This window comes from Thamnophis sirtalis, unplaced genomic scaffold, assembly GCF_051295495.1.
Source record: "Thamnophis sirtalis isolate CommonGarterSnake01/CBP01778 unplaced genomic scaffold, rThaSir2_p1.2 scaffold_4, whole genome shotgun sequence".
NCBI classification, from domain to species: Eukaryota; Metazoa; Chordata; class Lepidosauria; order Squamata; family Natricidae; genus Thamnophis; species Thamnophis sirtalis.
In genome coordinates, this window is record NW_028261384.1 from 73,579,349 (window position 1) to 73,603,491 (window position 24,143).

A 24,143-nucleotide genomic window follows, 5' to 3' on the forward strand; every position below is an offset into this window, starting at 1 on the left:
ATATAATCACAGTGGGATCACTGCAATCACACTGGCGTCGGCACTCCGACCCATGCGCCTTCTACAGCTACCCGCAGCCTCACGGCGCCCAAACGACACCAGAGTGGCTGAAATTGGTGAGAACCAGGGAATTAAATTCAAGGGAGACTCACCAAGCCTGCTCCAATATTCAGGAAGTAAAATAGAATCTTTTTGAGGTAAATAGAAAATTAGAGAGTCCAAGCAGTCAATTAGGAATGAAGAGGAACTGGAAGCGGGTCTACTAGGCTTAGCTGAATTGAAAAAATCTGGAGAATAGTCGGCACCAGAGGTGTGGCTTAAAGTTTTAATTCAGTGTTGGGCAGATTGGCTGTATTTAACCTATGCTTGGACTCTCCGGAGCAGCACCCAGGAAAATATCGTATTCACAAGTAGGATTACGTAGGCTATTAAGAAGATTCAGCTCTTATTGCCAGGACAACTTCCTAACCCAACGATGGCGAACCGTTTTTGGCGCGCATGCCATAAGTGGGGGGAGCACAGGGGGGTCGTGCATGGGCGTGCCGCACCCATCATGCAACGTACGACCCCCCCCAATGCACATGCACGCGTGGCAGGCACTCCCCCCATTTTTGCATACTTTTCTCACCCTCCCCAGGCTCCAGAGGCTTTATAGGAGCCTGGGGAGGGTGAAAACAGCCTCTCTGCCCCCCTGGAGGCTTCAGGACCTTCAAGAGGCTTCCCTGAAGGCTATGGAGGGCAAAAAGCAACCCTACGAGCAAACCGGAAGTTGCTTTCGGTTTGCTCATAGGGTCGTTTTTAATCCTCCGGAGCCTTCAAGGAAGCCCCCTGAAGGTCCCTGAAGCCTGCGGAGAGGTTAAACTGACCCTATGAGGAAACCAGAAGTCCATTTCCGAACTTCCAGTTTGCCCATGGGGCCGTTTTTTGCGCTCTGGAGACTTTAGGGAAGCTCTTGAAGCCTCCGGAGGGCCTTCAGGGGCAGGGGAGGCTCTTTTCGCCCTCCCCAGGCTCCTATAAAGCCTCTGGAGCAGTGGTTCTCAACCTGTGGGTTGCAACCCCTTTGGGGGTCGAACGACCTTTTCACAGGGGTCACCTAAGAGCATCGGAACTCTTTAACTCTTCAGAGTCTCGCACGCACACATGCACATGCACACACCCACAAATACACATGCAGGCTCACACGCAGGGAAGTAGGAGAAATGCAAACGTAAAAAAAATAGGGAATCTATATATGTGTGTGGGGAGGGAGGAAGAAATCTCAGTTGCACTTCTGACCCTTTTTATTAAAAGGTTTGTGTAAATTAGAATGAGGTCAGATTTGGAACTTATTGGGTTCCAAGCCTTTTGGAGCCGAGGGGCGGGGTTTTGGCACAATGGAGAATTGGATATAGCCTATGATTGGCTTAGAAAAGAGCTGAGGAAGGATAAAGCCGCAGGAGGCGGAATTGAGCACCACTCTAAGCTGCAGCAACAGAAAGTGGGTATGGTGGAGCAGAGGAAGAGGCCAAGTCTGTAGTCCTGGTTTGTACATGTCTCTTTCCTTTTTGTGGAGCTATCCATCTACAGGCGAGCAAGACGGGACTCTATACATTTACTGCACCAATCACTGTTTTTCCTATTGGGAAGACATCTGGTTATTAATGCTACTCGGTTGCACGGGCGGGGCTTTTTACCCCCAGCTAACTCCCTGGCAGCCAATGGACAATCATAGAAAAAACTCTTGATCCCTCTAATTATTTTTTTTAATTATTATTACCGGTTTTGCTTGGCAACGTGGGCATTTTTATTTTTTTAAGTGGGTTTTTGTGTATGTATCTTCAAGGTTTTTTAGTAGTAGACGTGCTGCTTCTGCCGAAACACCTCGAGTATAGTATTAGGAGAGGGTGAAAGACAGGGAGAAGAAAAAAAAAACACCCACTTGTGAACGCCAGGATGGGAGAAGAGGTGAAAAAGAGAGAGAGAGAAAAAAAAACTAGGATTGGTGGCTGTTTTGTGTTTTCTTTCCTTTTTTTATTTTAAAAGAAAGCCTGCTCTTAAACTTGCACTGCAAAATTGTGGCACGAGGCGTGCGCAAGTGTTGGAAGAGGCAAACACGGTGTGGAGCTACAACTACTTCCCAGAGGGAATCGAGCCTTAACTAATGGGGGCGAAGTGCTGGCCAAAGGGGGCTTGGAGAGCTCCGACTGACCAACAAAGTTGAGGGTCTTGGTTCAAGCAGGTGGCAATTTATAACAATAAAAATACATCCTGCATATCATATATTTACATTACAATTCATAACAGTAGCAAAATTACAGTTATAGAATAGGAACAAAAATAATTTTATGGTTGGGTGTCACCACAACATGAGGAACTGTATTAAAGGGTCGCGACATTAGGAAGGTTGAGAACCGCTGCTCTGGAGCCTGGGGAGGGCAAAAAATGGCTTTAAAAACAGCTGAACTCAGCTGGCCAGCGCACGCAAGTGTGCTGGCCAACTGACAGGGCAATGCCTCGTGTGCCCTGACAAATGGCTCCACACGCCACATGCGTTCACCATCCCGGCCCTAACCATTAGTAAATCTAAATCAAACACCATGGTGTTTGGAAAACATAATCAGAGATATAGGTGGCAAACAAATAAGAGATCAAAGCTTAATGCATATAAAGAGGATATATAATGTATTAATACAGATGGATTCGGAAACAGAATTAGTTAAAGATTGTATGATAAAATGGGCTCAAAATATTGAAGAAACAATAATGTTGGATACATGGGAAAGAATCTGGGTAAGAAATGTGAAATTTACACAAGCTCAAAATCTGAGAGAAAATTTTTACAAGATGTTCTATAGATGGCATTTAGATCCTAAAAAGTTGGCTTCTATGTATCCGAATGTACAGCCTAAATGTTGGAGGTGTGGTTCTCTCGATGCTACATATTATCATATATGGTGGACCTGCCAAAAGGTTAAGGCATTCTGGATAAAAATATGGTGGGTCATGCAAAATATTTTTAAAAGAAGGATAAAGTTTATTCCTCAGTTATTTTTACTAGGTATATGTACTGACTTTACAGTGGTAGAGACTAATTTGATTCTGCACCTAATAACTGCAGCAAGACTGTTGGTGGCGCAATACTGGAAGAAGGAAGACTTGCCTACAATCCAAGAATGGACATTGAAAGTCACAAACTTAGCCGAGATGGCTAAAATATCGGCATATCTTAAAGATCATTCAAATGAAAGATATAAACGAGACTGGAAAAAATGGATTGACTATATACAAAATAAATACGGGACCAAGAAATTCCAGTTAGCCTATGCTTAAGATCAGAAATGATTTAAACTGTTAAAAGTTAGTTCAGTAAGAAGAAGCTAAGATCAATGTAGAATGTCATTAATTTCTTTATTTCTTTTTTCTCAATAGATTTTAGACTGTGTTAGTTAAAAATCCATACCGTGTACGGGTTCTGGGAAGTCAGGGGGAGGAGGAGGAGGGGGGTCGGGGGGGTGGAGGGAGGGAGGGGCACACACAAAAAATTGTACTTCAATGTCTTAATGATTGACGAATGATGAAATATTTGTGTTTTTAGAAGAAATAAAATAAATATTTGTGAAGAAAAAAGAGATATAGGTGGCAATTAGGCAGTGAACCAATTGAATAAGTACACCTTTGTATATTTAGGTGTAACTTTTTCCAAGACTGGATCTTGGGCTTGCCATCAACAGAGTACACTTAGAGCAAAAGCTCATTTGAATTTACTGCTTAAGTTAAAGAATCATTGTTACCCAGGGTTCCTAGCCCCATTAATTAAAGTATATAAACCTAAGGTTACCCCTATGTTCTTGTAGGGAGCAGAAGTTTGGGGTCTATACTCAACTAGGGTCCTAGAACACAGTCCCTGTATTTGATATATATTCTGAGTGTAGATCTAAGAACTTCTGCTACGGCAGTTACAGCTGAATTGGGAATTCATACAATTCATGTACTTTCCAAAATTAGAGCATATCACCTGTTTCCCTGAAAATAAGACCTCCCTGGATAATAAGAGCCAAGGTGGCACAGTGGTTAAATGCAGCACTGCAGGCTACTGCTAGATCAGCAGGTCAGCGGTTCAAATCTCACCGGCTCAGGGTTGACTCAGCCTTCCATCCTTCCGAGGTGGGTAAAATGAGGACCCAGATTGTTGGGGGCAATATGCTGACTCTCTGTAAACCGCTTAGAGAGACCTGAAAGGCCTATGAAGCGGTATATAAGTCTACTGCTATTGCTATTGCTATAAGCCCAATTGGGCTTTTAAGCGCATGCGCTAAAATAAGCCATCCCCCCCAAATATTACAACACAGCAGCAGCCATGGGGTGACCACTCTCACCACCTCCTGCACCTCAAAAATAATAAGACCTCCCCAAAAATAAGGCCGAATGCTTATTTTGAGGGTCAAAAGAAAATAACACCGTCTTATTTTCAGGCAAACATGATAACTATTGTCATAAAGTCAATAAAATGGAGACTTATAGACTCCCCACGTTATGTCTACTAGAGCAAATAAAATCACAATCACAAATTGACCGTTGGCTTACCTGAATGGTCATTCTCTAAGTGCTGCGGGAGTGTCCAAGTATGGGTTAACTTCAGCTTGCTGCCCAAGAGGTTTAACATTTTTTGTAGCTCCGCCTCTTGCTCCCCTCAGAGGCTCAGTTTTAAAAAATTAAGGAGAGTCCAAAAGATCTGTAGACGGAGATGAAGAATACCCCCTTTAGGGTGCAGGACCCTGCGGGCACATTTTTAGGGTGGGGTTGGACACTCCCGCAGCACCTAGAGAACGACCATTCAGGTAAGCCAATGGTCATTCTCCTAGGCGCTGCTTGGAGTGTCCAAGCACGGGACATGCCAAAGCTATGCCCTACCAGGGGGGAGAAGAATTGTCCAAGCCCACGGGGGTCGCGATGACTTGCTACAGAACTCTTCTCCCAAATGAGGCCTTAGCGGAGGCAAAAACGTCAAGTCTGTAATTTCTCACAAATGGAGATGGACTGGACCACATAGCGGCTCGACATATCTCCTCAATGGATGCTTGCATAGCCCACGCAGCCGAAGTTGCGGCACTCCTCATTGAGTGAGCTGTAATGCAAGGAGGGACTGGTCTAGCCTGTTATTCATAGGCCAGCTTGATACATGCTTGTATCCAGCACCCTATGGTAGAAGAGGTGATCTTCTTGCCCATAGAGACAGGTTGGAAGGATACGAAAAGCCCCTCCAACTTGCGGAAGGGAGCTGTCCGTTTCATGTAAATACGGACTGCTCAACGGACATCAAGCTTATGCCACATGTGCTCCCTTGGATGTCTGGGGCATGGGCAAAATTCTGGGAGAACAATTTCCTGTGACCTATGGAATATGCTGTTTACTTTCGGCACAAAGGTCAGGTGCAGTCTGAGGACAACTCTGTCCGAATGTGTAATGCAAAAGTCGCCTCTGACCAAGAGGGCGGCCATCTCAGATATTCTGTGAGGTAAGGTGATGGCAATTAGAAAGGCCGTTTTGAGAGTCAGATGAAGTAAACCAACAGTCCAAAGCAGCTCGAAGGCGGCTGTGGACAGAGACTGCAACACGACCGACAAGTCCCAGGTTGGATACTTGTGGATGGCGGGAGGACAGAGATTGGTAGCTCCCTTGAGGAAGCTACGAACTTGTGGATGTCTGGTGAGCGGCAACTGTGAGTCCGTGGATAGTATGGTGGCCAAAGCTGCGGTTTGATGCCTGAGGGTGTTAGGCATGAGGCCTTTGTCCAAACCCTCCTGCAAAAAGTCCAGGATTTGCGGGATGGTGACAGAAGAGGCTGCGATTTGATGGGTCTCACACCAGCATGAGAAGGATGACCAAGTTGCCTCATAGATTCTGACAGTGGAGGGATGCTGGGATGCCTGGATGGTACGAATGACTTTGTCAGAGAACTTGCTGAGCCTCAGGTTGTCCCCCTCAAGTGCCAGAAGGCCAATTGCAGCCACTGGGGCTCCGGATGATGAAACACCCCCCCTGGCTAAGGGAGATCTGATCCTGAGGTATGCGCCAATGCTGACTGACAAGCTGACAAGGTCGGCGAACCAGGACCTCCTCGGCCAGTGAGGCGCCACAAGCAGCACCTCCGCCCTCTCTGAGAGAATCTTCCTGATCACCAGAGGAATTAAGAGGGAGAGGTGGAAACGCGTACAAAAGTCCTGGCGGCCATCGTGACCGAAGATCGTCTGTTCCCTCTGCCCCGGGCAGTGGAACCTGGTGAAGTACCGGGGAAGCTGAGTGATGTCTGAGTCACTGCAGGTGACCGAACCTCCGTGCCAGCTGGCAGAATAAGGCTGGGTGAAGACACCATTCCGAGCTCTGGATGCTGGTTCTGCTCAACCAGTCCACCGTCACGTTGTCCTCCCCCGATATGTGGTCTGCTCATAGGGAGGCCAGGTACATTTTTGCCCAATGGCCCAGAGCCTCCACCTCTGACATCATGGGCAGAGATTGTGTGCCGCCCTGATGGTTGATGTGTGCCTTTGTGGCAATGTTGTTGGTTAGGATTAGCACGTTGCGGCCTTTGATCTGATGGTGGAAGTGACGCAGGGCTAGTCTGGCGGCCCGGAGCTCTAGCCAGTTTATGTTGCGGGCGAGCTCCACCTGCGACCACCTGCCCTGGACTACCTGAGTCTGGAGGTGAGTGTCCCAACCGAAGAGGCTGGCGTCCGTCATTATGACTAAGCACTCCAGCTCTTTGAAGTAGCAGCCCCTCAGACGGGTGTCCGTCTGCCACCACCTGAGGGAGCCTAGAACCTTTGGAGGGAGATGCACCACTCTTCTGGAATTGCTGGCTTTGCGCCTCTGGAGCGGCAGCAGAAACCACTGGAGGTCTCACGTTTGCAGTCGTGCCCACGGGACCACCGAAATGCACACCACCAATTTCCCCAACAGCTGGTAGAGGGAAACGACCGACGCTGACCCTGCTGATCGGATAGTTCTCACCAGGGACTTGATGCTGTCTATTCTCTCCTGAGTAAGGAAGACCTTGCAGTCCCTGGAATCAATCACAGTGCCGAAGTGTCTAATTCTGCAGGTCAAGGTCAGGAGGCTCTTGGCGAGGTTGACCAAGAACCTGTGTAATTGAAGGACTCGGATGGTCCCTCTGGGCCTTTCCCCTGGACGACAAGTGGATGAGGATGTCGTCCAGGTAGCATTCCAGTCTCACCGAAAGAGATCTTAGATGTGCAGCGATGGCGGCTAGTAGCTTGGTGAAGGTCCGAGGGGCCAACGAGAGGCCAAAGGGAAGGGCTCTGTACTAAAAGTGTTGGTTGGCAAACTGGAACCTCAGGAACTTGTGATGCGCCGGATGGATTGGAACATGCAGGTACGCTTCCTTCAGGTCTATAGAGGTCAAGAGGTCGTCCTGCCTGACGCAGCCCAGGATGGTCTGAAGGGACTGCATCTTGAAGCGCTTGTACGCCAGATACTTGTTGAGTTTCTTGAGGTCCAATATTGCCCTTACCCCCGGATGATTTGGGGATCAGGAACAGGATGGAGTAGAATCCCCTTCCCTCCTGGCCCCTGGGAACCCTCTCTATAGCCGCTATCTCTAGCAAGTGATATATCTCCACCTTCATGAGCTGGAACTTGTGGGCCGATCTGAGAGTGGGCCAACAGACAAAGGTCCTTGGAGGAAAGGAATTCCAGGGTCAATCTCTGATGGGCCATGTTCAGAATCCAGGTGTCCCTTGTGGTCTCCTCCCACTGGGCACCATAAAGGTGGAGGCAGCCGCCAATGGGGGGGTCCCAGTGATGGTCACTTTGGCTTCCAGAAGGGGCAGTTGGAATAGCCCCCAAGGAATGGTTTACGGTAGCCCTATTGCCTATTCTTATCCCTGTAAGAAGATTTATCCTGGGAACGATCCTGGGATTGGGCGTAGGATCGACTGCCCCCCCCCCTGAAGAGGTGGAGGGTGTCTGAGCACCGAAAGGAGTTACGGCAAAAGGGCTGACCTTTACGGTCTGGCTTCTTGGTGACCGGAGGCAGGATTTTCTGCTTATCCTTGGACTCGATTAGAAAGGGGTCCAAGGCCTCCCCAAACAATTTTCCCCCTTTAAAGGGAGCGGAAGCAAGTTTCCACTTTGCCTTCACGACTGCCTGCCAGTGGCGGAACCATAGCAGGCGGCATGAAGTTACATTGGAGGCAAGGGCTCTAGAGGAGAATTTAGTGGCAGTAAGTGAGGCATCGGCTGAGTATTCTACAGCTGCTATTATTTTGTTAACGTCCTGTCTTGCCCTGGTATCCCCCGCAGGGAGGCCGGCCAACAGCTTATGGAGCCAGAAAAGGGCCACTCCACTAAAGTATGAAGAAGATGAGGAAGCCCTCATGGCCCATGCCATGGCCAGGTGAGTTGTGGGAGACTGACTCTGCCCTCTTATCCTCTGCCTTTAAGCTCTCCAGCAGGTCAGCTGGAAGGACAGAATTAGATGTGAGAGAGACAATGGGGTCATCCACCTGGATAAGCTTTAGCAGTTCCTCCAGTGGGCCTTCCATAGAGTAAAGTTTATTATTTGTCCCACTGGGATTGGCCATGGAGCCTGGTTGGGTCCATTGACGCTGGATGATGTCTAGAAACAGCTGTGGAGCTGGGACAGGATTCAGAGGAGGGGAAGCCTCCTTAAACAGACCCGCACCCGGATCCTGGGGCCCAATGGCCTCTTTGGTACCCTGAGCTGGAGGAATCTTTTCCGTTGGGACTGGCAGACCCATCTGGGGGGCAACCGCCCTAGCCTTGGTAAGAATAGCCCTGAACATGGAGGGCTTGAAGAAGCCTGAGGGGGCCAGGTGTTTTGGGTGCAGTATTTTCGTCCTCTGAGAGGTCCAGAGCATCTTGTTCTGCCTCCTCCCTGTCGGATACCTCACTGATCCCAGTAGGGGCTGGGGAGACCTCCCTAGCCGGAGGCTCCTGAGGCAGAGTGGCACGACTCTTGCTGGGATTAGTTGTGGCAATGGGATTAGTAGTGGCAATAGCAGTGGCAAGAGGCAATTTAGAGGCCAACTGCTGGATGCCATCTGAAATACCCTAGGAGATTGGATGTGCCACCACATCCTGCGTGGATTTGGACAATTGAGGCTCCCGAGCCTGAGATAGGACTACCCCCAACTTCAGAGGGAGCCAAGGATTCCTCCCCAGCAAGGGAGTCTCCTTGATCAAGGGAATCCTCAGCCAGAGAGTGGCAGGGGGACCCCATAGAGGCCCTAGAAGGGTTGGGAGAAAATCCAAAATCCTCCTCAGCAGGCAAGGAGGGGGAAGCCTCTCGCTGGGGAGTGGGAAGGGAAGACCCTGCCTCTACATCCCTAGGTGTGGGGCCTGCCTGCTGTAGCTGCTGAGCTGACTGGGCCTTTTGAAACTGCTTCTCAAGTGCCTTCTGGTGTCTTTCAGCCTTACCCAGCCAATGCCAGAGTCAGTAAGGCCTCTCTGCCTTAGAGGCCTTACTGACTCTGGGGTGCTTTCCCTTAGTTGGGCACCCCACCTCATCACCTTTGGCAGCAGGGTTGGGCCTGCTGTGTTTTGAAGTGGTGGGCCCAGCTTGTTGTTCCACCTGCTGTTCCATTGTCTGGCTCAGGAGGTCAGTGATGGCTGTAGATATGGCCAGAAGGAGGCTCTCCGGTGGTGATTAGTGAACTGGAGTCCTGCAGGAGTTAGGCCAGTGGATGATCTTAGACTTCCAGGCAAGTGGAGCTGGGACAATATGGCACCTGCTGAGGAAGGCCGGATGCCTGCAGATCTGCGCCATTAAGCAAGGGAGAATGGCCTGATAGTGGCCAAAAAGCCCCTGCAGCCACGTGGAAATAATCCAGGGGAGAGGGGAGCCTGCCTGGCAACCCAAAGCAAGGCCCGATGTTAAATGCTCTACGCAGCGATCCACTATGGAGGCAGGCTGTGTGGCAATGGCCAGAGGCCCAGAGAGAAAGTGTGCCAAATTTGAATCCAAAATGGCGACCGCAACACGCGCACACCTGGAACAACACCGGGGGAAGCCTGAGGAGCCTAGCACTGGGGACCCTAGTTACCTGTTCGTCCCCTGGGATCATCAGCAGCCGCTAACAAGCCCCCCCCCCGGTAAATTTGCAGTCTCGACAAGCGAGAAAGCAGCCTCGCTCCAGGAAGCTTGCCTCACACTGAACAGCTGATTGCAAACAGAGTCAGGAACAGAGGAAAAAAATAAAAGAGGAACAGAAATCTGAGCTAACTAACAACACTGAAATAAAAATCTAGGAGCTACACTATACTAAATAGAGGGACCAGCCTGCTGCACAAGGACTGGATCTCCCCAAAAAGCCTCCTGTAGGGCAACTGAGTTTTTTAAAAACTTAGTATCTGAGGGGAGCAAGAGGCAGAGCTACAAAAAATGTTAAACTGAGTCCTTGGGCAGCAAGCTGAAGTTAACCCGTGCTTGGACACTCCAAGCAGCACCTAGGAGAATTCCTGAATCACCAAACTAACAAATTTTGTCAGAAGCTGTGGCCTTCCTGTCTCTTGCATAACAGAAGAACGATTTATAAAAAGAGCTGGCCAAATAATTAAGAATATAGAAACACAAAATGACATAACTATCCTTAGTAAGGTGGGTAACTTGAAATGGCTGAGCAAATACAAACATACTTTTCAAATAGACAGCTATTTGAAGTTACAACTGCCAAAACATCTAAGGGAGATATTTATGTGAGCAACACTATACCCTACAATGAATGTCTCTGCATTTGTGAAGCAGCAGAGGTAGAACGATCCTATTTGATTGTTGCCTGTGCAAGAGGATGAGAGGTTGGTTTCTCGGTCTATATACCAAACGAATGACTCATTAGAACCCCCATATCAAAACAACCTATCTTAAGTACAGCCAGAATTTGAAAATAACATTTAACACAGCACAGTACTTAAGCAAAATGGTTCAGTTGAGATCTGCACATGTGGGACTGACTGGGGTCGAATGCAGGAGTGACAATGAAATATAATTTTATCATATTTTAACTATATCTTAAATCATTCTATTCCAATTTCATTTTAGACTGCATTTTATTCCAATTTCATTTAAAATTTTAAATAAAATTCCTAATTTTAAATATCACATATCACAACTATGGCTACAAGAAAGCCTGACTTTTCAGCCCACTGATCCAATGACCACAGTGGAAAGTAGAACAGTGAAAGTTTATTAGGCCCTTTGCCAGGCAAAGAAGTAAACCTAGAAAGTAGAAGTAGGACACCTGCTGGATTTATAAGACACTTGTTAAAATTTTGAGGAAATTGTTTCTATAAAACAAAGGAACATAAAGGAATGACTTATTTTACCAGGTTTAAAATGGGATGTGTTGTAATGGAATGGGAAATATACTGGGATCTAGACAGGGGGGGGGGAGCATTGTGTATTGGATTTGTTTTCACTTAACTTTACACTTAAATGTTGAGATATGAAATAATGAGCTTTATACTTCTTATACTTTAACAAATATGCTTATTTTCAGGCTATGTTTGAACTTTTTACTAACCCCTAGATTAGAAAATGTTGTTTATTTAATAATTCAACTCTTAACTATAGACAATACTTAATTATTAAGTGTTTTATATCTGTTAACTAAAAGTGGGTGAAGATATGAGGAGGAGTCCTTGGTGTTTGGGTTGTTAGCTTGCAGGCATTTTATTATACAACTAGATAAGATCTTCATTGCTAGAAAGTTGGGTTTGTTCTTGGTTTGTATATAATAGCTTGCTCTTTCAGTGTTGATGATATTATTCTTTATCTTTGGTGGTTCCTTGATGAGGTTGTTTATTGTATCATTGTCTGGGTTTTCTTTTTTTGGTTAGATTATTAAGAGCTCATTTGATCTGGTTCTGTAGTCTCTATATTGTTGGTGTTTGCTGGGATGTAGATTTTATTTGTTCTAATAATTCTTTGGTTTTTTGTATGTATTGTATTTGCCCATGATAATTATAGTTTGGCCTTTGCTGCTGGAGAGATGATGACACTTTGGTTCTTTACAAATACTGTACCTTATGATTCTTGACGAATGTATCTTGTCTTTTTATGTACACTGAGAGCATATGCACCAAAGACAAATTCCTTGTGTGTCCAATTACACTTGGCCAATAAAGAATTCTATTAGTTTTTCAAGGGTTGCTCTCTCTTCTACATTAAGCAATTTTTGTGGTATTCTGATTTGTGGTATTAGTGTCTACCTTATGTTTTCTTGAGTCTCTGTAGTTTTAAATGCTGTTTTCAGAATTTTATTCTGAATTCTAATTGACAATCAACATCTAAGTTGTAGTTGAGGCCTTTCTGTAAGATATTCTGTTCTGCTGTGGATAATGTTGATAAGCCGTTCAGGTTCAGGTATCTCTTTGCTTCTAGGATTTAGCTTGAGTAATTTGGTTTAGAGTTTTGTTTTCTTTTTTCCAGCTTGTCTTGAGAATGTAATCTTGATACTCAACAGATTAAATAAATGCCAGCACACATAAATAACCTCAAGGAGCAAATGAAACAAATATCATCCCAGAACATATAAAAATGCTGACAACTACCATCAAGACTACATTTTAAATGGGGAAACTGAGCATTCTAAACCAAACTAAAATTCAAAAATGCTAGTGAATTCATTTGAGCTTGGCAATCAGACAAATCAGCCATCAGCAGGCACATACAGATAAACAATATTTACACATCATTCTAAAGTGATAATATAAAAGCTCAACAGGAAATAAAAAGTCCAGACCACTTCTTGCCAGCAATGAACACCCTGATAAGCAGGGATTAACAATAGACAATAATCACACAGTAAACGATACTATAATCACGGAACTATCACCTAAGACAAATAATAAAGCAGTAAATAGCAGCCTAATTAAGAAATTGTGAAGGAAAAAACACTCCCACCATAAGACCAAATACTATATGTAAACAGAGAACAAACCCCATTCCCTTCTATTGCTGAAGATTTTATGTTACATAGTCAAGTAATGAAACACCGGCAAACAAACAATCAATATAAAAGGGTATCAAGGATTTCATAGTTCAATCCTGAGCTCCATATATTCTCTTTTGTTGAGGAGATAGTGAAACTGTTTTTACTTGTCATGAGGATAGGAAGTCACTTTCTAGGTTTTTATTTATTTTCTTTTTCTATTTTTCCTTTCTTTTTTACTTCTTTGCAGCTCTCTTTTTCTAGATTTTTCTTTTTAGTTTGCAATATCTGTTATTATTCTACCCCAGTTAAAACCACTATTAAAAATATTTTTATCCCCCCAAAACTCAGTTCTATGAAAAATGATTATTTACCTAGAAAATAATCCTGAGATCATAAAACACTATGGACCACTCCTGAACCTGTAGTTTTAGTTGTGCATTTAAAGTAACTGTAACTATAGCACTGATCCATAGTTGGGAATCTATACCGCCAAAACAGAAGGCATTCTAACACATCACTTTTAAATTTTATCAAGTCCTAAAAATCTTCAGAACTTTTTACTTCTTACTGCTTCTTACTGCTCAGATATTAGGAACATAGTTTTGTTTTCATGAAAAAATATATATTGAGTCCTTTTCATTAATGTTTTTGTCTGTTTTAAATTGTTTACAATTTTAGAAAAGTAAATCTTTTAGTAAATTTCACAAACTAATTCAGTAAGAGAGAAAATAAGAATTCAAAGGAATCTTTGAAATTCCTAAGATTTTGAAGATCACATTAATTAGAATTAATGTTAAATTCCTAGATCTTTCACTGAATCAAATACAGATCAGATTTACATTATGTGCCATTAAATTATAAATACAAGCAAGTAGGAATTATAGGAGAAAAACTTAAATAAAGGTTAAATAAATACTTAAATATTAAAAAGTTATCAGCAAAAAACAGTATAGCAATGAGACCTTTTTTGTTTCTTTCACAATACTATATAGATATAATAACAATAATGGCAGCCTTTATTGTCATTGTACATCATGCATACTACAAAACTGGTTATTTAGTCCTAATAATGAAGCTCACAAAATGGTTGAGTTATTCAAATATATACATTATATATGCAATAAGAGCAATTGGAGAAAAATTGATGAAAATAGACAACTAAAATATTTAAACATAAATTGTATATGATTATTAGCAAAATAAACAGTAAAACATTAACATAATTTATTTACAATTAAATTTTATTTTTAACAATGTAAGAGTAGTTATAGAAATCCAAAGAAAAACAAAAAATTATAAATACCATTCCTATTTATCTTCTACATAGGTAGATTTCATATGTAGCTAAAATAAATGAATAAATGAACGAAGGACAAGCTGAAGTATAACCCCTTGGCAAGTTTACCTGCTACATCCTGTATTCTGCTGACCCTCCTTTTTTGAGCTTTCCTTAAACAGAACTTTCAATTTTTCCATTTTGCACACAATGATTAATGTCTAAAATCCCAATGACAACTGCACAAGCAGTAGACTAAACAGACTGTGAGCTAGCCTTACATTATCTGAATTTTGGGGTGTATTAAATATAATATGTTATCAATTTATAATTCACACTAAATTAAGTATCACGCCACTTGAACTTCTAGTGATCCAATGTACCTATATTAGAATTCAGGGACATGAATGAAAATGACTGGCATGAAGAAAGAAATATTTCTTCATAAAAAACATCTTTAATTTATTTGAGGAAATGAACAAATTTTAAAAAGCAGAACCATCAATGACTACCAGATCATAGTTACAAAAAAGCTAAAGGTTTAGCTTTGGCTAAAATTGTCCGTGTGTGTGTGTGTGTGTGTGTGTTTGTGTGTGTGTGTGTGTGTGTGTGTTACAAAAAAGCAGCGCTCATATAAAAAGGCAATGTATGAGGCAGTGGCAGGTTTGCTGGAAAGCCTATCATCTAGTCTCATTCTATTTCTTAAATAGCCAAAGGCATTAAGTAAGCCAGTAAGCCAATACTGAAGAAATTGTATTTCAATTCAATCCACATGGTTACTTAACTGCCATGTGACTTAGGATACAGCATACCCCAATAAATTAAATATATTAAAACCATGCTGTAGTCAATCTAAACAACCAAAATAATAGACCTGGGCTCATAGTACCACTTGATCCAATGTCTTCCAGAAAACAGTTGGGATTGAAACTATCTGGATCTTGGGTAAAATGCTGCTCCAGCAGCTGCTTAATAAATAGGACATCACTTCTGAAATGGTTTATATATCGCCTAGCAATTTGTTATTTGCTGATTTTATACAATCTATAAAATATAATGTATTATATATACAGCGATTAGAAATAGAGGGAGGGAGGGAGGGAGGGAGGGAGGGAGGGAGGGAAGGAAGGAAGGAAGGAAGGAAGGAAGGAAGGAAGGAAGGAAGGAAGGAAGGAAGGAAGAAGATTTCAATAAAGATTTGACCAGTGGGGAGCCTGCCACTTCATAACTGGCTGAACTGCACAGATTGTGCTCGTGTGCAATCATCAATCCATGATTTAGGATTGATAAGCAAATAAATTATTAAATAAAGAATGATAAAAGAATTAACCCTCCCACCTCACATTTTTTTAAAAATATGATTTGAACTAATATTCAAATAACTGTTATGAAAATAATAGTAAATAAGTTAAAAGACTTTTCCTGTCTAAAACTGCTTAAGTCTTATCTGATATTATAGCCCACTGTAAAAACAGATGTACTCTCTTTTTACATTACTGAAACTGAATATTTAGTATGAACACTGCCCTATTATTTCAAAACTCTACACTAAATAAGATTTGTAGTTACTGACAGAGGTTTTAGACTTATAGACCTTTTACACGTTAGGATTAATAAATGAACATACAGGGTTTACCATAAAATCAGACCACCATAGGCAAATCACATTATGTTTTGATTTTGTTTTTTTCCAAAGAAAAATGTTGCTGTACTTAACAATGTTCAAAGGTGATATGTCAAACTAGTAAAGAAGTGTTTCAACCTGATTCTATTTCAATTAGGGATTATAGGATCATAAAAAGAAAATATGTATTTTTAATGGAATACTATTAAAGTATGAATTATATCATTAGGACATTTTTAGCTAAAGCATTTTTTTTAAAAGCAGGTTCTTATTAATTTGTTTTAAAGCTTTCATTAATCAACCATTTCAGATAAGCTAAAAAAGGCAGAGGTTTTTTTTAAGAATGATGATTAACATATTCTAGGTATTTGGTCTTCCATTCATCTAAAGCTGATTTAGGTTAACATTAACTACCATTAACTAACTAATCTCACATCTATAAATATTTCCTTTTCCCCTCAGCTTTAATCAGTCTTCTTGTTAAACACAGATATACCTTTCAATAAACTAACATTTTATCCTCACAGTGAGAAGGGGGGGGAGGGTGTTCAAGTTTTTTAAACACAGAAAATCTTAAACAATAGAAAGCCTTTAAAAGTATGATTTCAAAATGTCTGAAAAATTACAATTAATTGTATGTTTTATTGAAATCAGTAGGGACTTAGTAGCCTGCATGTCTGCTTATGATTAGGAAGTATGGATATAATTTTAAAGTCTGAAGAAGTGTCAGGTCCCATAAAATTACTAGTGAATATTGAGCAGGAAGATCAGTCTTATCAATTTCATGCTTAATGGGAATAACACATCATTTGGCCCTCTTCCAAATCCTACTTCTATTCCAATTTCTTTTTAAATTACACTGAACTAAAGGAATGTGCAAAACAATCACCAATGAACTCCTGTGCCAACCAAAATAGAGGAAGGAATAGTCCCATTTCTGATAAAGTATCTAATTTTTAATTTATAAAATTTATAGCATTATAATTATTTCAGAAACTTTTTGCCATCTAAATCCTCACCTGCCAAATCTCAATTTCCCCTTATGAAACAAAAATGTGCCAGAAATGCAGGTCTCTTTATGATCAATGGTATGTTCTGGCTGTAACAGAGTTTTTATAATTATGGTTATTGAAAAGTGTAATAATAAACTCTAGAAGGGAACAGTCAGCATCACTGTGCCCATAGCAAGTCTTAAAACTTCTAATATAACTATCAATGGAGATGGATATAATTCCCCAGATTTGGGGGCTGAAAAGATGAAATAGTATCTAATAGGTCCAGCATGTTCTCGTTATCGCTCTCATTTCAGTAATACAACAAATAAACTACAAATGCTAGCAATAATTCGGTTCCTACTCTGCTTTTATTTATTTTCCCACCAAATAAGCCATAAATAGTCACAGACATATTTTCACTCTGCCACAAGGAATTTTTCATGAGATTTTGTGTATGTGTGTGACATAATGCTTTATAGCATTGGTCCTATTATACTGAAATTTAAATGTATTTCTGGTATGAAAAATAATTCATTGAAGATTAAAATTCAGTGCAGACACAGGATTTGATATGTACTGCAATGTTATCTTCAGACTAGTCTCCCCATGGTATATATAAATGCAGATTTCTACATACACCTTTCTAAAAAAGGATTTGTTAAGCAAAGAAGTTTTGGAAAAGCACATTGGTTTTAACCTGTTCCACGCAATTTGTGGAATTCTGCCTTGCCAACTTAATGTATTTTGATTAAGAATGGGACATGGTTTCATTTTCTAAGCAAAGCCAAATGTTTTTAACTTTTCTGCTAAAGAACATGACAACTTAGACTAAGAATTTCAATTGTAGAAATATATGCTTCCAGTTTTTAAACTTCAAGCTTTATATTTTGTTGTAAATCACAGGTATCAAATCATTTTAGAGATTTAATTTTCCCTCTCTAATCCAATGCTAGAGTAGAGAGAAGGACAAAACAAGATTTTTTTCAAATTCAAATTGTACAATAATTTTACAAATTTCTTTTTTCTCATTTAAGAATAAAAGATTTTCCGAGACTCTTAAAAATTGCATAACATGCTGCCAAACTATCCCAAACCATGCAGCCAAGTTAATTACTAAGTAAATTCATGTAAAGGATTGCAGATTAAATCAACTCATTTTGAATTAAGCCATACAGATTTCAATAAGACTTACTTTCCAGGCAACTGCAAAGACAACTGCAGTCTTAAACATATCTATCAGCAAGTTCCAAAAAAACTCAGACTTACACTGAAGTAAATCCACACAGAAATAACAGCAGATTTAAATCCAAGAGGTAAACAGTAATATTATTTTAAAACTTAATTCTAAGTACATAAATGCTAAACATCTGAAGTATTCATGAATCTCTATGGGGTAGAGGGGAGCAGCATAATCTATCTTATTAGTACGATTGTATATTGTTCATACCATAACAAACCTACAGAATGAATCCAACAAAGCCGTTAAAAAGTACTCAACTCCTTTTTCTTCTTCTCCTCCTCCTCCCTCTCCCTCTCTCTCTCTCAAGAGAGGGGGGGGGAGAGAGAAAGAGATACTTCACCAAAACTCTATAGAAAGAAGACTTTGAAAAAAAGCAGAGAGAGAACTTACCTCAAAACCTGATAAGGGAAGTAGTGCAGTAATTTATAAGTCGGTAAAATACACTTTTAGAGCTACAATGGTATGAAGATCCAATACTAGGCAGCAGTGCCTGAAGGCATCACTAATATATGATGACTAATGACTGGTCCAAGAAGACAATGAATTTGGGGGCTAAAAACTAAGAGAAACCCTGCAGTATTTTGACAAATGGGCTTTCACTGTTTAATTTACTCCATAACCTTTAAGCATAAAATTGACTCAACTTCACTGGGGAATAACTTGGCACGTTGTTGAACAATTTTCATTCTTTTAATAAACCAGTGTTATGTTACATACATAAATATAATTTTAAAGATTTAACCTTAGAAATTAAACTGTTCATAAGCTATTAAGAAGCAAGCATTTAAAAAATAAAAAGATTGAGAAAACTGTTTTCCTTACTTATTGCAAAAATATTGATTTTAAATTATTTGAAAAATTATTTTATTTGGCTTGTAGTAATGGCAAGGTCATTTTGACAAGGTAGTAAAACAGCATGGTTTTCAGAATCATTGAAAAATAATATATTGATTTTGCTTACCTGCTGAAATTGGAACTGAAGTTTCATTTTCAATCACCATTATCTAATCTAGCTCTATGTAAAACTTCACAATGCTCTGTAGCTCCATCCTATCAAAGCTGAGGACACAATCTTCCTTTAACAAAACTTTTTTGTTGCAGCTGTTCTTTCAGTGTCAATACTCTTCTAATTTAAAAATAACAATTGTGTCTATTTTTACAGACATATATCCCATCTAAATTAAAAGAGCCACTCAGTCCAGACAAGATTTCCTTATAGCAGTTCTTAAAAACTTCAGAAAAAAAGTGATCTTAAAACAGGAAGCTTAGTAAGCTCATAAAACTGCTGTTGGAGCCAGCAACACATAGCATATTTAATCTGCAAACTGTGGGAGAGTCTACAATGATTTCAGCAAGATCTGAGGCATGCCCTCAAGGTTTGCTGGGATCTGGGATTAGGGAGTTGATAAGAACCTCAACTGCCCATGGACATGTTTTTCTTCTGCAGTTAAACACAAATGCTGAGAGACATTTGACTGCTGCTTGGCATTACTACTCAAGTTATATAAAAGCTTTGCAGCTCCTTTTGCTGTCAATATATCAAAGTTGAAAAAAAATCATCAAAGTGTAAAATTTCATTTAAAGTCCTTGCCAGTCTACAGCTCTATTGCACAGACCTATCAAATAAAAGGAAAGATGAGGAAAACACAGACAGAACTTTTAAAAAAGTTTTTCAGTGTCCCATTTTTTGTTTGTTTATTCCATCCTCCTCTATTTTTCTTTTAACAAATCCAGTTTGTTACAAATATAAACAGAACAGAAAGTATAAAGAAGAAAAGTGGGGGCATACATTTAGAAATATTTTAATTAAACAGATGTTTGAAGTTATTTACAGCAGTGTTATTTCTTGTAAAAGCCCGAGTTATTGTAACATCTTAATTCCTCTTTGCAAGTCAATCAGGCTAAGTATGTATTGGTATCTTCAAAAGAAATCAAATAAACTACACAATATGGCCCAATGATAATAAGACTTCATCGAAGTATTGCTTCAACTCAAGAGGATTTACTACAATTGCATATAGTACAGGAAACTGATTTTTGAGATAATCTACTATAGTCTAAAATCATTAGCATTCCATTACTAAGATCTTCCTAAGGATTTCATGACCCATTGATTTACTCTTGCTTCCAGTCTACCACTAACTTAATACCTTACTGTCTCCTCACTACGGAATACATGCAACAGCTATTCAACTATTTCCTTTCATAATTTGTTGGTCCTCTCCTCATCAAAATTTATCATTTCTAGCAGATGCTTTGTTCAAAGAGTAAATTGGAAAACATTTTTGAAAATGCAGACATGGAAATAATTATCAGTAACAGCAAATCAGAGGGCTTTTTTACATATAACAATTGTGATGTACTATAAAAATACTATCAGTATATAAGTAAAAGAAAATATAATCTACTTTATCAATTAAAAAAACAGTATTACAGAAGAAAGTCAAATGATTTTCAATAAAATGTTAACTTCAGAGTTTGAAGCAAATGCTCTGATTGTTCTATTTACAACAAAAGCTGAGAATGAGTAACTTGCACAGGAAAAATGCTGCTTCTTTACAAGCAGGCTTGATAGACAAGTAACATTTCTTAAGAAAATAACAGAAAATGCATAAAAATACTATAAACCATTTTCAACAAGTTAAATATATACATGCAGACTTTAGTTGTGTATACAACAAAAATGACACCAGTTGAAATAGTTTTTTTTTATTTGATAGGTTTTTCTGTTCAAAGTCATATACACTGGAATCCCAGTCTGATTCTAGTCATAAACTTAGAAACTTTACAATAAAACTTAACCTAATGATTTGATTTTTTTTTCCTTGGTAAACATTTCTTAAGAAGTTAATTCTCTCTATATTTTTTCTTGGCTGGTAATAATTTTCATTCATCTCAATAGGATTTTTTTCTCCCAAGTAAATAAATATCATGCAAGAATAGAACTTTTTTTAAAAAATAAAAATTTCTATAATCAAATCAATCCTACCTAAAATTTGTTTTACATTAGGCTGAAAAATAATTTATTTAAAAGTTATCAATCAATGTGTTGCGAGTAGTATTTCATAAATACATTTTTGAAAACGTTTATACATTTTACATTGCTAGAGCTATCGGTGGTTAATTTTTACAGGGAGCTGTGACTCTATCAAGCATTGAGGCAATATTTCATAGAGTAATTAAATTATTTATTTTTAAACATTGTAATATTTTATTCTCCAATATAGTGTTTAAGATTTGCAATTAATATCAAATTCAATAAAAATTTTATAAAGAGCCTAAAGAAAACAATTATAAGTATCAATCATCAAGACACCTTTCTAAATTAAAACTATAATCATATAAAATACTCCAAACTGCTAAGGCTACTTAGCTGATTTCAGACTCAGGGATATAATTCATTCTTTTTTTAATTTTATCTTCTTTATAAATAAGTATAATCATTCCTTTGTGTTATGAATATCCAAATGGGTTCTTGTTAGTACTTTAGCATGATGTGAACACAAAAAGAGGCAATAAAATCATTCCTCTTAAAACCAGATGGCAATTTAATGAATCAAGTATTTCAAAAGGTTTGGAATGTGCTAAATTTTTCTGTGACCCATTCAAATGAAATTAAAATTGCAATCTCTAGCATCAAAACTGAAGTCTTTAAAATAATAAACTTTAATGCCAATAAGAGGAAGACAACTCATCATATATACTTAACTAGTTTAACAATGAGTTGTTTAACATTAGTTTCTCCAAATGTACTGTCATCTATATTTTAGATTTTAAAAGGGTTAAGTTGAGAAACAAACAGCCCATCCTTCCAAACTAAAGTGGCAGCTGGAAAATGTGGAACAGCTGGCACTGAGTATCGTTTCATATAAATATCTGTACAAATAAAGTAACTGAAGACCACAAAAACCAGATTCAAGGTATGGGATCAACACAATACACTAAAAGATTTAAATAATTGGGGGGGGGGGGTAGAGTTAGTTACCTTTTTTTCTCCCCACGTGGTGCTTGCAAGACAATACCCTACTATTTCTCTTATGAACAACCCAAAGTTGAATGGTAAAAGAAGCTTAAGAACTCATCTTCCTGGACTTTTTAATATTCTTTTGATACCTATCTAATCCTCATTATTTTGATTGTAACTATTTACCCTGCTCTTTTCATTAAAATCTTTAGAGTACAATTCATTTAGCTGTCCAGTCTGTAGCTTCCCTTACTAATAGAATAAGTTTGAAAGACAGAACCAAAAATTCAGAGAAAGTAAGTACTGAAATCCATGCTTTCTGTCTGCATTTGAATAGTATACAATGGAAATTTTAGCATCTGATTAAAGTGGATTTCTACCCACAAAAGCTTAACTCACCAAGCTCAGAAATGACAACATTGAAGGTAGAACTTTTAGTACTCTCCTATTCCCTTAGACGGCTCTCTTTCTTAAACTTTTTCAAATAAAACATTCCAAGTCAAAAATGGGGCAAATTGAAAGGGCATCTTCCTAGCACTACAAATAATAGCTGGAGGTTGTGTACAATACCACATCCGATCACTTGCTTTCAACCTTCCAGATGTGGCAAACTTCCAGCCACCACAGAAACTGCTGGCAAAAAAATAAATGCTATTTCCCGTCTTTTCCTCTCCCCCCCTTAGAAAAGCCCAAGCAGCTGCGGCAAGCCTACAAAATGTGCAATTCAACAGAACTGTGGGAAGTTAAGCCTCCAAATCCTTTGCACTGGAATGAAACAGATTTTGCAAGTCAAGACAGAAGAGAGTAAATATGCCTGGGTTTTGCCTTCTATAGCACGGTTTGTCCCCGTTTATCCAAAGTTACTCACATAGGACAGAACATCAACTTTTATGGCAGGGGACCCACTCCCAAGTCAGTGTGAATCGAATCGCAATCTTAGACTCCCCCTTCCAACAACCCGCAAGCCACTTGAAATCCTTAATTCTTCAACCTCCTGGCCTCCCATCCTGTAGACTGAAGTAAAAACAAATGAAGAGATGAAGTATGGAATGAGAAAGGCGAGTCTCCCTCTCTCTCTTCTACAAAAAAACAAAATCTTTTCTGGCTTCTTTTCTGAAGATCTGGTGTTGCTGCAAGTTAAACAAAGAACTTTCCACAGAGTGAGAGACCTCTAGACGACGTACCTGCAGCTCTGCCGCCGCCGCCGCTGCTTCTGCTGAGGTCAAGAGGCGACCCAAACTTCCCATAGGAAAAGATCGGGCCCTCACTGCTGCTCGTCTCTTGCTTCACACCATGTGAGCGCTTCCTCCGCCGCGGCTAACTCTTAACAACACTGATCCCCAAGGATGAAAGAGAGCATTTTGCTTCTGTTTTGGAGGGAGAATGAAAAGGAGGAGGGAGCAAAGGAGGGGGGCAGGAGGGAGTAGCTTGTTTTATATTTCTGCCTTTCTTACAGAGAGCGTGCACTCGCTCGCCCTCTTGTTGTATCTGTGTACGGCGAATCCTCTTTTCTCCAAGATTTTACATCAGTTCCAGGGATCCTGTAATCTGATCCCTTCTGACTCACTAGCTCTGAGTGACATTTCTTTAATTCGACTCAACAGCAAACTGGGGAAGCAAGGGGGCTGAGAAGAAGAAATCTTGCCAGCTCTTTCCTAAATCAAGCTCCCATTTTACGACCCTATCTTGCCCAAAATAAAAATATTTTTGGCGCGGCTGGACCCCGATAAACGATTTTGTCCTTTTACCCCCCCCCCTTTTTTTTTATCTCGCAGAAAACATTCAGCGCGCTACTCACGTGGTCGAAAAGTTGTTGGTTCCGTTGCTTCCCTGATCGACGCTTCTTCCTCCTCCCACCCAACTTTTACAGATATTGCCGGACTGTCCTGCTTACTGCCCTCACTACTGCCACCGTCGTGATTTTGCGAAGGAGAACGAGAAATGGCGGCAAGGCGCTCCTTACTCAGCTCGCTCAACTTTTTTGCGCGCGTCTCCACGTGGAGAGGGGGAAGCAACAGTGGATTTCTTCCCTTGATACTTTGACGATTCCGGATTCCGGGCTGCCCGCTTAACATCCTAGGCGCTTTCGTTTAG

At 40.3% G+C, this 24,143-nt stretch overlaps 1 protein-coding gene across 1 annotated transcript in view; it reads right to left on the reverse strand.

The window, feature by feature from the left end:
• GLI3 (GLI family zinc finger 3) overlaps positions 1-23,510 on the reverse strand; it is a 414,787-nt gene extending 391,277 nt beyond the window's left edge. Inside the window, exon 1 of the mRNA XM_087713119.1 lies at positions 23,234-23,510. The gene's annotated coding sequence lies outside the window, so the exon portion shown is untranslated. The remainder of the gene's footprint in view (positions 1-23,233) is intronic.
• Positions 23,511-24,143: the final 633 nt, after the last annotated feature.